This window comes from Anser cygnoides, chromosome 1 (genome assembly GCF_040182565.1).
Source record: "Anser cygnoides isolate HZ-2024a breed goose chromosome 1, Taihu_goose_T2T_genome, whole genome shotgun sequence".
Classification (NCBI taxonomy): domain Eukaryota; kingdom Metazoa; phylum Chordata; class Aves; order Anseriformes; family Anatidae; genus Anser; species Anser cygnoides.
This window is the reverse complement of record NC_089873.1, coordinates 120,319,568-120,335,020: the sequence shown is the minus strand read 5'-3', so window position 1 is coordinate 120,335,020 and position 15,453 is coordinate 120,319,568. Positions and strand designations below refer to the sequence as shown.

At 45.1% G+C, this 15,453-nt stretch overlaps 2 long non-coding RNA genes across 4 annotated transcripts; one reads left to right on the top strand and one right to left on the bottom strand.

The window, feature by feature from the left end:
• LOC136786641 (uncharacterized) lies at positions 1-11,149 on the top strand. Its single transcript, XR_010825862.1, has 3 exons — positions 1-154; positions 4,916-5,062; positions 8,971-11,149. It is a non-coding gene; the product is annotated as an uncharacterized lncRNA (long non-coding RNA).
• On the bottom strand, positions 5,902-14,868 carry LOC106042150 (uncharacterized). Of its 3 annotated transcripts, none has more exons than XR_010825849.1 (5): positions 14,597-14,868; positions 11,156-11,279; positions 10,044-10,167; positions 7,539-7,922; positions 5,902-6,874 (listed from the first exon to the last, which is right to left on the bottom strand). It is a non-coding gene; the product is annotated as an uncharacterized lncRNA (long non-coding RNA). The 3 variants fall into 3 exon arrangements; XR_007163959.2 differs by having other exon boundaries at positions 7,539-7,623; XR_007163961.2 differs by lacking the exon at positions 14,597-14,868 and adding an exon at positions 12,407-13,137 and having other exon boundaries at positions 7,539-7,623.
• Positions 14,869-15,453: the final 585 nt, after the last annotated feature.

The window sequence follows — 15,453 nt, the reverse complement described above, 5'->3', positions numbered from 1 at the left end:
ACTTGACCTTCTTCTGCTGAGGAGAGGGCCTTGGCATTGTCTGTGGGTAGCGTGCATTTGCTCAGCTCAACATTGTTGTGACCATCGGTGAGCAAGATTTGGTGTTCACACAGATACTCTACCAGGGGGACTTCCTCTCATGTCCCAACCAGAGGTGAGCGTCAGGGAGCTGGCAGTCTTCCTACCTGGTACAGTTTCTGACTCCTTGGGATCAGAAACTTACTAATTCGTGGCAATGTGGTTGTTCAAGGTGGGGGCTCAAAGAGCAGATGCTTCTCTTACCACCCTAAGGTCCCCAAACCAGTGAGTCTGAAGGTGAGGAGAGGCATCAGGGGCAGCTGGAGGACTCGTGCTGCCTGTGCATTCTTGCTGGGGGAACAGTTGCCAAAGAATGAGAGGCAGTGGAGGTGAACGGCTGGGCTCTGATAGGTGTCAATCCTGGAAAATGACTATTTATAAATAACCAAACAAGACGTTACTTCTCCAGAAGCACTGCTGGCAGAGAAGGAGGTTGCTTGTGGTGCTTGACTGCCATCTAGAATGTGAGGACGGTCTGCATTTAATCCTTTGAAACTTTCCAAATAAGAATTCTTTCAGTATGAACTGAAACCTCTGACCACCAGAAAACACATGGTAAGGTTATATGTCCCCGCTTCCTCCCTGTTGCCGCAATATGGCCTTCATACTTCTGTGACTGAATCATCAGGTTTCCAGTGCTAACACCCAGCCTCCAGCGGCGTTACTACACAGTAGGGAAACAGAACACACGTTGGACAAAACCTGACAAAGCAAAACTTGGATTTAGGTCAGGCACAGCAAACAGGAGTTACTTGTACACTATACCTGGCTCCTGTTCAAACACGGAGCCTGATGAATTCACACTAGCCCAGACATGCAGAATGGTATCTCCCTTTATGCTTTCCATAGAGATTTCTTTCGAGACAGTACCTTCAGCTCCTCGTTTCTGTGCTCCCACAACAACTATTTTTGCAGGCTGCCTAGCTGCTGCCCACCCCCATGGCAAGCAGACAACTCGCATGCTCCTCTGATTAACACAAACTGCAGAATTCACGGCTGACACAGGGCATGCCTGAACCATCTAGATACATGTGTACCTCTCTTCTTACTGCAGCCAGGGCTCTGCCAGCGTGCTGCTACTCACTCACCCATTTACCATTCAATACTGCTACAACTACTGTCACAGAACAAGCAGCAGAGTGCTGAAACTCAAGCTACTCATTGTAAACCATCCAGATTGTCTGGCTTGGCCTCCTACATAACTCTGATCAAGAAACCCCCTGCTGAATCTAGTAGCTTATGTTGAACTATCAAGGCTCATAGGGCATGCAGCCTTCATTTGATGATGCCTAAGGTGGGAAATTCACCCCTCATCCTGATGGTCTTTTAGCTTCTGTCTCCCACCCTGCTGTTTCTTGATCCTTTCGCATTTCCCCCGGCTGCTACTGCTTCTGGGAGAGCAGGCTTTAGTTTGTGTCCCAGAGTTGGCAGAGGCTTTCAACTCAATATTTAAGTCTGGTTTTGCAGTTTGTAGTACCTTAACTCCTTTTTCAGTGATTTCTGGAGTTTTGAATGTTGTCCTTTCCTGTCTTCTGGAACAGCTCAGGACTCCTCAGTGTAACTCAATCTGCAGTAATGAAGTTCTGGACATATGCTACAAATTTTGATTCCTACAAGTATTATTATTCCATAATAAGTGCATATTGAGTTTACATATTTATTCCGCACTCATACATTCAAAACAGAAAAGTACAAATGTCACAAACATTTAAATATGCTGACTTCAGTCATAAAGTATTTCTCAGCTTTGCCAATTCCTGATGGAAAAGGGATTGAATCAGACCGAGAATTTAGCAACCTCACCTACAAATTTAAGATTGATTTGGTGGTTTGATTTGATTTGGAGATTGCATGGATTTTTTTTTTTTTTATAGGAGCACTTGGAATTAGGTTGCATCCTGAGTATTTTGTCAGGCTGTACCAGAAACCAATTTAGTATGGTTCTATGTGTTCTTCAGCTTATACTCAAAGTTTTACATGTACACGCCTCAACCCTGAAACAATTTTGATGTTTCTATTGAAAACATGTGCAAGCTAAGCACATTCAACTGCGGCATGATTTTTCTGAGGCATATTTTAAGCGCTGGGATTCCTGAAAAGCTTTCAGGCTGTTCTGAAAGGAATCCCACGGCTTCTCTCTACAGCACATGTTCTCCCTCAGCTTCTGCACCTGCAGGTGGGCCTGGAAGGCCAGCTTTGTAGAATGCAATAACACTTGTCCTCCCAATTTCTCTCTGCTTGGTACTTTAAAATAGTTAACTAAGATGGGTTTTCTTCACATCACTAATTCCATATTGGCTCTCACATGCTTGGGCACCCCCTCCAGTGCAGGCAAAGTAATTGTATTTTCAGAGCACATCTAGAAGTCTGGAACAGGGCATAGAAATTGGACCCTAATGGTTCCTTTGTGCTGTAATTGTTGCTTTGGATGTATTCACCGCTTTCTGTTTCTACCTTGACTGTGTACTTGTATAAAAATTAAGAATTCTTGTGGATATTTTTAATGAGGGCTCCAGAGACTTTGGATTTTTATTAAAGTTTTTGTAGTGGGTTAATCTTGGCTGCTCGCTACGTTCTCACCAAGCGGCTCTCTCACTCCCCCTTCTCAACAAGATTGGGGAGAAAATGCGATGGAATAGCTCATGGGTTGAGATAAGGACAGGGAGACTTCTCACCAATTACCGTCATGGGCAAAACAGAAAACTTGGGGAAGGTTAATTTAATTTATTTCAAGTTAACAACAGAGTAGGGCAGTGAGAAACTAAAAAACTAAAAACACCTCCCCTCCACTCCCTTTTTTTCAGGCTTAGCTTCCCTCCTGACTTTTCTGTATCCTCCCCCCACGTGGCACAGGGGAATGGGCAATGGGGGCTGCGGTCAGCCCCTGACGCTTCGTCTCCGCCGCTCCCTCACGGTCCCTCTCTGCCCCTGCTCCACGCGGGGTCCCTCCCACGGGATGCCGTCCTTCCCGAACTGAGCCTGCGGGGGCTGCCCACAGGCAGCAGCTCTTCCAGCACTGCCCCCACACGGCTCCGTACCACGGGGTCCATCCATCCCCCAGGAGCAAACTGCTCCAGCACGGGTCCCCCACGGGCGGGCGGCAGCTCCCCCCAGACCCCCTGCTCCTGCGTGGGCTCCTCTCCACGGGCTGCAGCTCCGGCCCGGGGCCTGCTCCTGCGGGGGCTCTCCATGGGCCGCAGCCTCCTCCAGGCCACATCCACCTGCTCCACGTGGGCTCCTCCACGGGCTGCGGCGTGGAGATCTGCTCCGTGTGGGACCCATGGGCTGCAGGGGGACAGCCTGCTCCACCGGGGGCCTCTCCCTGCACAGGCCGCAGGGGAACTGCTGCTGCCTGCCTGGAGCACCTCCTGCCCTCCTGCTGCACTCACCTTGGGGATTGCAGGGCTGCTTCCCTCATATGTTCTCGCTCCTCTCTCTTACAGCTGCTGTACAGTATTTTGTAGCCTTTCTTAAATATGTTTTCACAGACACCTACCTTGGCTGGTGGGATCAGCTCTGGCCACCTGCAAATCCCTTTCAGAGTTGACTGGAACCGACTGTGTCTGACATGGGGGCAGCTCTTGGATTCTTCTCACAGAGGCCACCCCTGCAGCCCCCAGCTGCCAAAACCTTGCCATGGAAACCCAGTGGGAGACTATGAGTTCTTTGTCAGCCAATGCACTGTCTGTACTGGTGCCATACATTAAAGGAGCTAGGATAAAATTGGCGCAATATCCAGTTTCACCCGACTGATGTTGTTGAGCAGGATCCAGAAGATTTCTATCCTCAGACGGCAAACATAGTATTTAACAGAAACAAAGCCTGTGATTTATTTCATTATTTACTAAGTGCCGTCATGGTGCTCAGTACTATATAAACATTGTCTGCCCCAGGTTATTAATACTACTAGACACAAGCAGGTTCAAGAGTCAAATATCTTACATGAACTGTTCCCAAAACAAAACCTTTAAGGACAAGTTAAAAGTTCCTGCATGGCAGAAATCTACCCGTAGAAGAATCATGCCAAAAATCTTTATACATCAAAAGTGTTCCAGTACGAAGAAATTCCCATTTGAGGAGCTAACTTTCTACTTATCCCCTATAATTACTCTCTCAATGACTATTGCTAAAACGCATGGTCTGCCCTGATGAATGTATGAGTGATAGCAGTCTGGTCTTTTTGTTGCATGATAAGGAACATCCATCCTTCCAACAAAATACGGAGAACAAGCAAGATAACAGATTTTAGGGGTTACACTACAGAATGATCCCATATCACAAGAGGAACAATAAGGTTTTGGTCTGTAGTCTGCCCAGCTCTGGAAATGCTGTGGAGTCACTGCAGGGTCCCCAGTGAGTGTAAAAAATGTGCCTACATGCTTAGGTCAGTGAAGATTGTATCTTAGGTAAGGCCACTTAAAAGACAGAGCTCTCCCAAGAATTACAAATTATTCTAGACCCATGAAAATTATCCTGCTTTTAATTATAGCATTAAAGACAAAGCCACAAAGTTTTAAGTTCTGCTGGCACGGCAAGTAATCATTATAAATCTAGACAAGGGATCACATAGAAATTGTAAATAATGACTGTGAGATATTTCAGTACTAGCTATTTTTGTCTTTAGAAATGTTTTTCATTTCAAAAAAGTCATTAGCACTTGTGCTCAGCCAAAACTTGGTCATGGGATCTCTCAATATAAACTATTCTTAAAAGGACACTGTCAACTCACAAGCAGTCTCTTTTTCAGAAGAATTTTAAAGATCTTTCAGTTTATGAATCCCTGGGGCAATGCCTGTCCTTTTGTCACAATACTTTACTTTTTTTTTTTTTTTTTCAGTGATTTACCTTGCCTTGTTGCAGCATCAGAGGCTCCATACAAGCTCAGGGGACCAGGAAATGGGGAAGAAACAGGGAAGCCGACATCCTGAAAAGCACCGTCAAAAGCTGAAAACAAACCAAGGGAAGTACACAAAGAGCTGAAAAGGTATATTTTCTTTTATTAATTCTCAGTGCAAAGAACTGTTCAGAAAAAGAGAGAACATTGTCAGGTAATGATGTCCCTGTCATTTCACATTTAATTATAGCAAATACTCTAATAAAAGGAGGAAAGACAGACAGAATAAAAATTCTCTTCCAAAGATTTTTTTTTTTTAATTAAAAAGATGAAAATTCAGCCAAAACAAGAGCACAGCATGTTGTGGAACAGTTGTACACTGTGGTCTCTCTGTCTTCTTGGCACTTAGAAACCGAAGTTTGTTATGACTATTGTGATCCTACGCCAGGATAAGTTGTTGGAGATAGTTACGCTGAGTTCAATGGGTACTGCAGGCCAAACAGGGAATGGTTTCCCTCAGGCCACCAGACAAGCGTCATACAACTTTGTCGTGCATTTTATTATGTTACATTTGTTTCAGCAAGCCCACCTTGCCAGTAGATTTTGTATAGCTGTGCCCTTCTTTTTGCAGGGACCCTAAATGATAATCTCAAATCTTCCAGTAAAAGTGATGCTACAAGGCTGTGACCTGAGATGATGGAACAGGATGGAAAGCCCTCCAAACCTCAGTCTCCTAGAGTTTAGACTACATTACTTCTGCCAGGTTTATCTCAACACTAGTCACATAGTCAGTATCACGTCAGGAAAAAAAAAAAAAAGGCTCTTACTGATTCTAGCTGTGCTGTCACTTTGCCTGGAGTTTGACAAGGATGACTGTGTGTTCATCCAACTGTTGCTGATGACTTTCTTGTAAAGGTATTTGTAAATTTGCAAAGATGGAAAAAAACCTAACTCTTCCTGTTTATTGAAGTAGAGTCTAGATGCTTAGAAATTTGTGACTGACAGGACAAAACTTGTACATCTAGACCTGTGTAAACAAGGAGCCTGAACAATTACTGTGTTCTGGTAAGTGGGAATTCACTCCATTAAAATACCAGCCAGGAATCAGTCTCTATGCAAGTGAAAGGCAGAGGTGGGCAAAGAGGTAGAATTGCTGACAGAGGGGTGGATACATCTGCTGTGCAATCCTTTCCCTTGTCCCAGCCTCTTTTTAGCAACTTCCTTGACAGAATTCAGACTCTGATGTCTCGTTTCTACCACTAGATTTGCGTGAACACAAATCCTGCTGTGACTTTCGTTTGACCTTTTCCCACCTTCTGCATTTGTTTGAGAAGGGCAGCAAGGAGAGCCCTAAAACAGCCGCTGCAGACCCCTGCCCAGCCCCTCACAGAGTTTACTCCAGACGAAAAGATTTTGATCTGGCAATCCAGATCACCCATGCAAGATGAATTTCGTGCATAAGTGAGCATTGCTCATATGAGCCTATCATTATAACTTTAGCTGTCTAACTTTAGACGACAAGTAGGCAGAGGCACCCTTGGAGGTGCTTGTGTCTCCTGTTGACTCAGCAGGATGACTAACCTCCATGCTGGTGCCTACAGGCAGGCTGGGCGTGTTCCCCCTCCCACTGTGCCAGACCCTCACTGTGCAGTTCTCCGTGCACAGCAGGCAACTCACAAGCTACATGTACATCACACATAGTGTCTGCTGAGATCTTAAGACATAATTACAAAATAGTTGTTTGGAAATGGCACTGTTTCTTAAAATGACAGACGAAGTAAAAGCTTGGGACGCAGCTCTTTTCCTCTGCCTTCTTTTTTCCATTTGTCTTCCCAGCTGCTCTTGTTGTCTAGTATTTGGCAGTGCAGTAAAAGTTGAAGTTGCCAGAGTGTTTGAAAAAATAAGATAACCTTCTGGTGTGTTTTATACTGGGTCCGTTCATGAAGACCAGAACTTTCTGTCCTGCAATGGCAATGAGTTAATATTCCTGAGATGCTCTACTATTCCACAGCCGTGAAAAAGAAAACAAATCAAACCTAAAAGCACTTATTGTGGAAAACATATTCCAGCTTTAATGGCACACTAGGATTTTGTTTTGGTTTCTTTATCACAATGATTTATAGTATGTAAACTTCACATGTGGTTACTGAAGTCATGTGTCTTCCTTATTTTAACTTTGGAAATAGCAGTAATGTCAGTATCCTTTGCCGCCTTACTGGGCAACTTGAGAAGGCCTGAAAGGCAACAACCTTATGGTACCCTACAAAGCGATGTGTTGCTTTTCCACCCTTTGGCTGGGGAATAAAGTGGTAGGTTCCCCAGAAGGATCCTCTACACATTAAGTCATCCTATAAAACACCTTGACATTGCTAATGCTGGCACAGCTCCACAGTTGACAGCAAAGGCTGGATTCCTATTTGGGATGATCTGACAATAGGATGTCTCATTCTGTATCTGTCTGGCCTGCCTTAAGCAGAAGTGAACCATACACAGGTAAGAACACCAGAGCTCTCTTAGTGTTGGTAGCTCCACTCCTACTTTCATTATTGGAGCTGTACTGATAAGGAATTCCTTCAAAACAAACATAAATGGAATCCAAAACCAAAATCCCCACCCTTCTCCTTACCTTTCAGCTAGGCCCTGAAGGGGACTTAAACTAAGCACTCTTCCACTGTTCTCATTTGAGTTTCCTGCAATGCTCCTCTGCAGTCCTGCAAAGAGTCAGAGGGAGAGGGAGGGGTAGAAAGGCAGGCAGAAGACTTCCCCGGTTCGGTAAATGCAATGCCTATTCATTCTTGCAGGTATAAAAGGGCAGCATGCAGTCATCTATATAAAGAATGTTCTTCAGATGGGTTATGTATAACTCCCTGATGGCAAGGGTATCAAATGAAGGTCGAACATCAGAGACCTTTAGGCTATTACGAAATGTGACTCATGGATTAGTTAACTGCCTGTCAGATTTTCCATTATGAAACTTTAACCACGTTCCGTATCTGCACAGGACCAACACCTGTAAAAGTACAAACAAACAAGTGGTTATGTATGTATCTGCACTGAAGTGGGTCAGGAGATGTGCTGTGGTATCACAAGAACCTTTTTTTCTTAATTACAAACCAATAACTAAGTAATAAAAATGAAGGGAAGAAAATGAAGACAATTCTATGGTAGGAAAAAAAGATTATTCTGAAGCACACATTTTCAAAAGATTCTGCAAGATAAATCTTTGGAATTCAACTGTATCAGATGAATCCAACCTAAAAATCACTTTCCGCAGAATATCATTATTTTAGCCATGGTGAACATCAGTGCTTCCTAATCTAAACATTGCTTTACCAACTCCACATGCTGGCATGAACATAAGTGAAAAAGCAACTACTTCTGTTCTGAAAAATGATTATTATTAAAAATGAAGGGGTTTATTATTATTATTTTGAAAATCAGCATGAAGATTCAGCCATTTGGTGGAAGACTCTGCTATGTCTCTCAACAGTCGCTGCATCTCACTTTTTTGAGGTGGCTGTAAATTCAAAAAGGCAAAAGGTGTGCTCTGAAAATTCCCCACAGGAAGCACTGCTTTTGACCTGTGCGTCACCAGTTTAATAGGTGAGATTCAGCTCACCTAATTTTAGATGTCTACAGTGTCTATCTCTACATCTGTTGCCCCATAGGCACTTTAAAGGTATGTCTTATCTGATCTGGTTTAGATATCTACCTGAGGATGAGATGATTCATCACCTCAGAGTGCCTTTTTCTCCCAAGGGGCTTTAACAGTGGCGTGAGGTGACTAGCTTGGCTGGACCGTCTTCCCTATAGGCATCTACAGCTGATTAAATGAGCCCTACCTGAGTGATCTGCCCCCACAACGCTGGCAATTTGTGTGAAATGAGTTGGTTAGCACTGCTTGTTGCTATTGGGATGTTTTGTCTGTATCACAGAAACACTACCACATCTGCACAAACAAATCCTAGTAGGCTGAAACAGCCTAGAGGCTATTGATTAAAGAGGAAATCTGAACCACTTAGGTAAGTTTCAGCAATACTTTATCTTCTTGCCTCTAGAGATGTTCCACATCAGGAGTTTGGTATGGAGCTCTCACTACACCCACACTGTAGCATCTAATCTGTGAAGACAGAAGTCTCAGTTTCCATGCCTGCTAGTCCAGGTCATTTCTGCTCTGCCAGAAGTTCAGAAAACGTGAACTGTGAGGACCTATGAAGAACAATTTAATCGCAAGAAGAGAAATCTGAGGAGAGGAAAGATAGCAGTGTGCAAATACATAAAAAGAAGCTGCAAAGAGGAAGGAAAAAACCTACTCTTCCTGTTTACTGTGAGTAGTCTAAAAAGTGATGAGTTTATAGTAGAAGGAGAATTAAGTTAGTCTAAAGCAAAGTGCCACACAGCAACAACCCGTGCAGCCACTTCGAGTTGAACAGCACCACCATGCCATCTTTTAGACAAAGGGCTGCGTAGATGGGAAGTCAACAGGTGCTGTTGTCCAACAAGAGAGGCAGCAGCTCCTGCTCCCCTGCAGGCGCTGAGCCTGCTGCCTCTGGAAGGGGTGGGAGGGTTACTGCTCCAGCTGGGAGCCCTCGGCTTGCGATGCAGCTTTGCAGTCCTGGCATGAAGCAGGGGTTCCTGGCTTCTGCAGCTCTCCCCCAGAGTGGATGGATATATCTAAAGCAGTGTGATGGACTAGGTGTCTCAAAATGCCTTTGCCTGATACGATTTGTTAACTGCAAAGGGTGCAACGTGCAAACTGAAGCCTGAGCTAACCCTCTAACAAGGGAGGGGGCCAGAAGTCTAGTTACGTGAACTGCACAGCTGGCCAATGTGAGCAAAGGGGACATGGTGGTCTTTGAAGAAGCCATCTAGAAAAAAAAAAAAGTTTTGTCCTGACATAAAAAAATTATGATTTTTTTCTCTTCTGCCATCACAAGAGAGATGACTGAAATAAAGATTATGCAGCTGAATGCTCCTATTTAATGCTCTTTTTTCCTCTGTATATTTTCCTCTAAATACTGTTGCAACACTGTACCTACACTGTAGAAAATATCCAGGGTGGAAGGGACCTTAAGGAAGAGAAAGTGATCTTATTTAAAACAAAAACTGAAACAAAACAGGTTTCGCTCACCCGCATTCACAGCTTAACGCTCATAAGTGTGTGGTCCCCAAGAACCCCATCCAGCCACCAGCCACTAGGCCAGCGTACTCAACCCAAAATCCATCCAGATGTGTCCAGATGATAGGTCCAGGATCTGTTGTGAGGGAGGACAAAGGATGCCGTCTGTCAAGTTGTCCTCATGTCTCCTGGGTTAATTCTTAGGTCGGTGGTGCACAGGGTTTGGATGTCCTTTTGTATCCTTTTAGAGCTGACAGTGATTCCATCCCGCCTCAGCTCCGGGAGTCATCAGGACTAATCGCTTTTCTTTGTCTCCAGATCTGAGTGTCTTGTGAAACACCAAGCAGATGCCCTGGGGTCTTGATGACCTGCTAATCTGGTGTCACTGACACAGCCTTCCCCTCCTGAGTGCTCCTCCTGCTGTCTCCACCCCCGGGCTTTCCCACTCCTCCCTTCACACCGATCTGAACCTTTCAAATTATTATTATGAACCTCTGCACCACTTTTATTCCCTTGCAGTTGCTGGGAATCCTTCACAGGCCAAGGGATAGGCCTTGTATACAACAGTAGCAGTGAGGAACTAGGAAGACGGGCTTTCTTCACCCCTTCTCTTGCGAACCAGGGTTGGGTTTGGCTCCTGTGCCCTTGAGGCTGGGCCCATGGCGGGGCAGGGCCCATGGTGGGGCAGGGCCCATGGCCAGGCAGGGCAGGGCCGTGGGGAGCTGGAGCCTGGCCCTGCTGTGGCCTCGCTGGGGAAGGGGCTGGCAGCCCCGGGCTGATGTGGGGGCCTGGGCCTGGGCAGGTGGGGGAGCCTCAAGGGGATGCCGAGGCAGTCAGGGCTGGGGTGCCCTCAGGGCCCTGATCATCCCATGGGCGTTTTTGAGCTGCCATCACCCTAATATTTGGTCATGACCCTCTAGAGGGGCTGTGTTTTTCAAAGAAGACACTTAACGTGACATGAAAGTTGCATTTGGTATTTAGAAATTGTAATTGGAAGAGAAAGAAGTTTACAGAAACCATGCAGAGAAGCATTAGTGCCTTCTTCAATTATAATATTAATGCTGCTGAATATAGGAGCCATCCTGACTAGGTGCCTATTTGGATTTAGATAATTGCTAGCTTACCAGTTCAAACCAGTTCAAAATGAGAATGCACAGCATCCAAGTTTTACTGATGCGCCTCCATTATTTTTTCTCCTGCTGTAAGTCTCTATTCTTTTATCTTCATCTTCTGTTACTTTGAGCTTGCCTACAAGAGAAAGACACACTTGTAAACTTGCAATCTGCTTGCAGACCACTACAGTTAAGTCCAGGACATGGAGTATTCAAAGCGGGGCAGTAGACAGATACTCATTACTTTTTTATATATATATATATATATTGAGCAAGCCCATACTATTATATATATACATATACATACATACAAATAGAGAGCTACATTTTTAAGTATTCTACCTCTGTTCAGCAGATTGTATCTCCTGCTGATTACAAGACCATGCCCTACCCTTTCTTTCCATTTGGAGGACAGAATCCACAGAAAAAGCTGCTGGACTCTCTTCGTTTTGGTGTAGGAAAATGTATTGCTTTGCAAGTTCTTCCTGTTCCTGATTGACCTGATCTAACCTGAAATAAGGCATTTGTATTCCTGCAAAGGAATACCAGGTTATCCACATGGCCTTTTGCCCAGGTTTAATATAATTCCTTTAAAGCATACTGCAAATTAATAGTAGTGCAGCTTTCCTGTGCAGGCAAGCCCTTAATCTAATTGGAACATGGAAAGCATTATTTGGGAAGGCAAAGCAGCGTGCAGACTTGGGGAATATGAGAGGGAGGTAATATTATGTAGAGTCCATTGGGGGTGATGCAGAGATCTGAATGCAGAAAGCTAGAAGTGATTAAGGTTTTTAAAATCTAAGCTAGCAAGGATTCCAGGGATGTGAAAAACAGACCCCAAGTCAGAACTTTTCAATGTTCAGAGAACTTCCATCTTTCTTCCCTTTGTTCTTCCACTCAGGACAACAACCCTTGACATTTAAGTTAGAAACCACCCTCCCTTCTATCCCTATGACCCCAAACAACAGAAAAACAAACAACAAAAAAACCACCACCACCACCAAAAAAACCAAACCCCAAGATGGTTTCGACAGGGCTAAATCTACAGCATATAGTTAGTGCTGCCTTTCAGCAAAAACATTCACTACTTCCAAACGCAGCTCTCATTTAATAAGGAGTACTAGCAACCCTGGGCATTCCTGAGATAGTTGAGGCCATGGCTGCTTAACCTGAACACTTCTGGCAGCCGCACCATGTTGCACAACCACCACCTGCAAAGGTCAAAGCTTGTCAGGTGTTCACACCTGGCAGCAGGAGTCAAACCTGTTCACACCAGAGGGGAGAGCAGCGGCGAGGCGCCTCCTCAAAATGCCAGGAAATATCTGCCTCAGCCCATGTGTGCAGCATAACCAGGGCACATCCTCCACAGCCATGAGACGTGCACAGCAGAGTAAGAGATTCACGGGTGCAGCAGGGACATTTAGCTGGGACGTGGGCCTGAGGCCGCGAGCAAGGGACTGGACATTTCATCAGGCTCTGGTCTGGGTACTAGCCAGCAGCAGCAATCCCTGCTAGGCTGGGCTGAGCACAGCCTTCTTCAGACCACCCAGCAGACACATCAGGAGCCTGCTGAGCTCAAACTAACGATTTATTTTCTTCTTTCCACTCTGTTTGCCCATACTCTTTTTCTCCTCTTCTGCCATTTCAGTGGCAGCCTTGTGCAGCACTCAGGTCACCAGTTCCTGGGCCCTGACCCCAGCTCAAGAAGTATCTGCTGTCGGCCTGAGCTGCAAGGAGCTCTTCTCAGAGCAATGCCCTAGGGAAGCACTCAGCATGGGGATGGAACTAAAAGCTGTGTGAAATTCATGGATTATTCTTCCCCATGTCTGATCTGAGTGTAACGGAGGAAATAAGGACAAAACTGTGCTTGTACTTCCCCAGTTCCCACAGGGGCTGGTGACTACTTGATCTTGTCTTTAAACTGTTGAAGAAAAGAAAAAGAGTACTCCAACAAAGAAAGCATCGAGTGCTGCTTCAGATGAGGACTAGCACGTGCCTGAACTGGTGAAATACTCTTTGTAGGGTCATAGTTTATAGAACTTTTCTGATTCTGTGTCTTCTTTCTGTAAAGTTTCTGCTTTCTGTAAACAGTCTTTTGTGGCTTTTCAGGACAAGATGCGAAACTCTTTGAAGTTTTCAAACATGCTCCAGGCATCTTTTCAGAGGATCACCCTGAATCTGCTCTTCATCAAGGCTTCCCCAGGCCATTACGTACATTCTATCGGCCTCTACTGGTCTGGGAGCGTAGGGAGACAAGGTAAGGGGAGACAGCAAGGCTTGGGTGGCAATACGCTAACAAAAGAACAGAGGAACTCTTAATCAGGTTGTAAATTAAATACATAATGTTCATCCTAAGAAGTAGGGTTGAGGTGTACTCAGCATAGGCAGCAACAAACAAAGCACAACGTGGAGGATTTTGTAAATATGCTGTCAAATCCTGTCCAGTTTAATGATCCCATTTTTATTTCTAGCAACTTCTTTTATTCCTTAGAGTAAGATTTTGTATCAAAACAGAGGAAAGACTCAAACCAGAAAACCAACTGTGCATATTTTGGCTAAAACACAAGATGCAGTTCTACAGGCAACAGAAAACTCTGCCCAGATGTTCCTGAAATTCCCTGCTGACTCCCCTAGGTTTGTGTAATGTGCACTCCAGTGCATTCCTTCCCTGAGAAAATGTGGATGAGCATCCTTCGCTCTCCTGTCTGTCCCTGCCTACCCGGAGAACGGGGCTGCGGCTCCGCATAGGCTTCTTTAGCCCCAGCGCTGGCTGCAGGAGCTCCAGGTCCCTGTGCTACTTGCCTGGGGCTAGTAACCCCTGCTCATGTTGGATTGGTATGAGTGTCTGTGTAGCCTCCCCAGCCAGGTGGAAGGACTGCTCCTGGTGGAAAGTAAAACCCCCTTCCTGATGGTCTATTTGAGAGGCTGAAATGAGCTGGGGGTGCAGAGTGAGGTAGGGACAAAACGGGTAATGCCAGTGAAAGAAACACTTGGATTAGGCATACAAACTTTGCCCTGTGCACTGGGTTAAGACATGTATGGGAGGAAATATGCACTAATCTGAGGAAAGCCATTGACTACAAAACAGCGTCCCACAGGCATTTCTCTGGGCAGCAGAGTTGACAGTTTTTTTTCCTCTAGCTCTACAAACAGGCAGTTATTTTAAGTTCAGCTCCTTCATTCACTGCACTGCCTAGCATCACTAAGAGCTACAGTGGGACAGCCACAGGGACACCTCGAGGGCAGGAACAAATGGCAAGTGCTGGGAACCGCCTTCACCAGTACTGCTGCTGCTGCGAGAAATGTCTGAAGAACAACAGCCTCCAAAATGAAAGGAACTAGGGAAGGCCATCTAATCCAATAGGCCTGGGCTTGTTTTGAAGTTAGAGGAGTGGTGCCAGTTTTAAAAATGCTTTTAATCTTTATTCTGCCATGAAAATTGCCTTTACATACATTATTTAAAACTTTTCCATTCATCCAAAGTTGTGCATGCTGCTGTAGGGAAATGCAGACTTTGTAGTGAAGGCATCACTAACAGCATATCAACAGTTGCATGTGCTTCTTCTTTTCCTGGTCCTCCTCCAAATCGGTAAGGCTCTGCTCTTTGATACCTAAAAATGTCGCTAGAACGCTGGGAACTGATCAGCTGCAACATTCAAAAATTATGCTGTTAAAGACAGATCTCTGATATTACTGAGAGGGATACAGCATTGACTAAAGACTGTTTCTCAGTTGTTCTATTAATTTGTAGCTGGACAACATTAGCTTTGCATTTTTTATTGCCCTACGTGCTTTTGAAAGTCACCCTAGCTGGCCAAAGTTGTTCAAAACCTTTTGAAGCCAAAAAAAAATTTGGCAGAATTGATGCTAGATCAGGTAGTCAAAGTCAAACAGAGTATTCTGCCTATTCTCTGTTTAAGGGTTCTCATTGCTAGCCCCTCTCCCTTGTCTTGAAGAGCACTGCTGACAATGTCTGTGTCTGTGTGCTTCAGGCCGGGGATGTCTCTGGCCAAGGCTAGTCCTGAAGACTGGGAGGAAATATGGTATAAGAGAAAGGCAATGGGGGTGGTCTACTGTGGATGGGATGGTGGACAAGCACTTAACGCATGTGGGCGGGAGAGAAGAGCCTACAGAGATCAGATGAGACTTGGCAAGATGGATGTAACAGCTATAGCATGAGCAGAGCAAGCCAAAACAAGCTTGAAGCATGGCCAGATGTCAATGGACTGCCCAGTGGAACAGATAAACATGTTTATACTGTCCAGTGAGGAGAGGGATGGAAGTTCACGGAGATGACAGCTGTGGTAGAG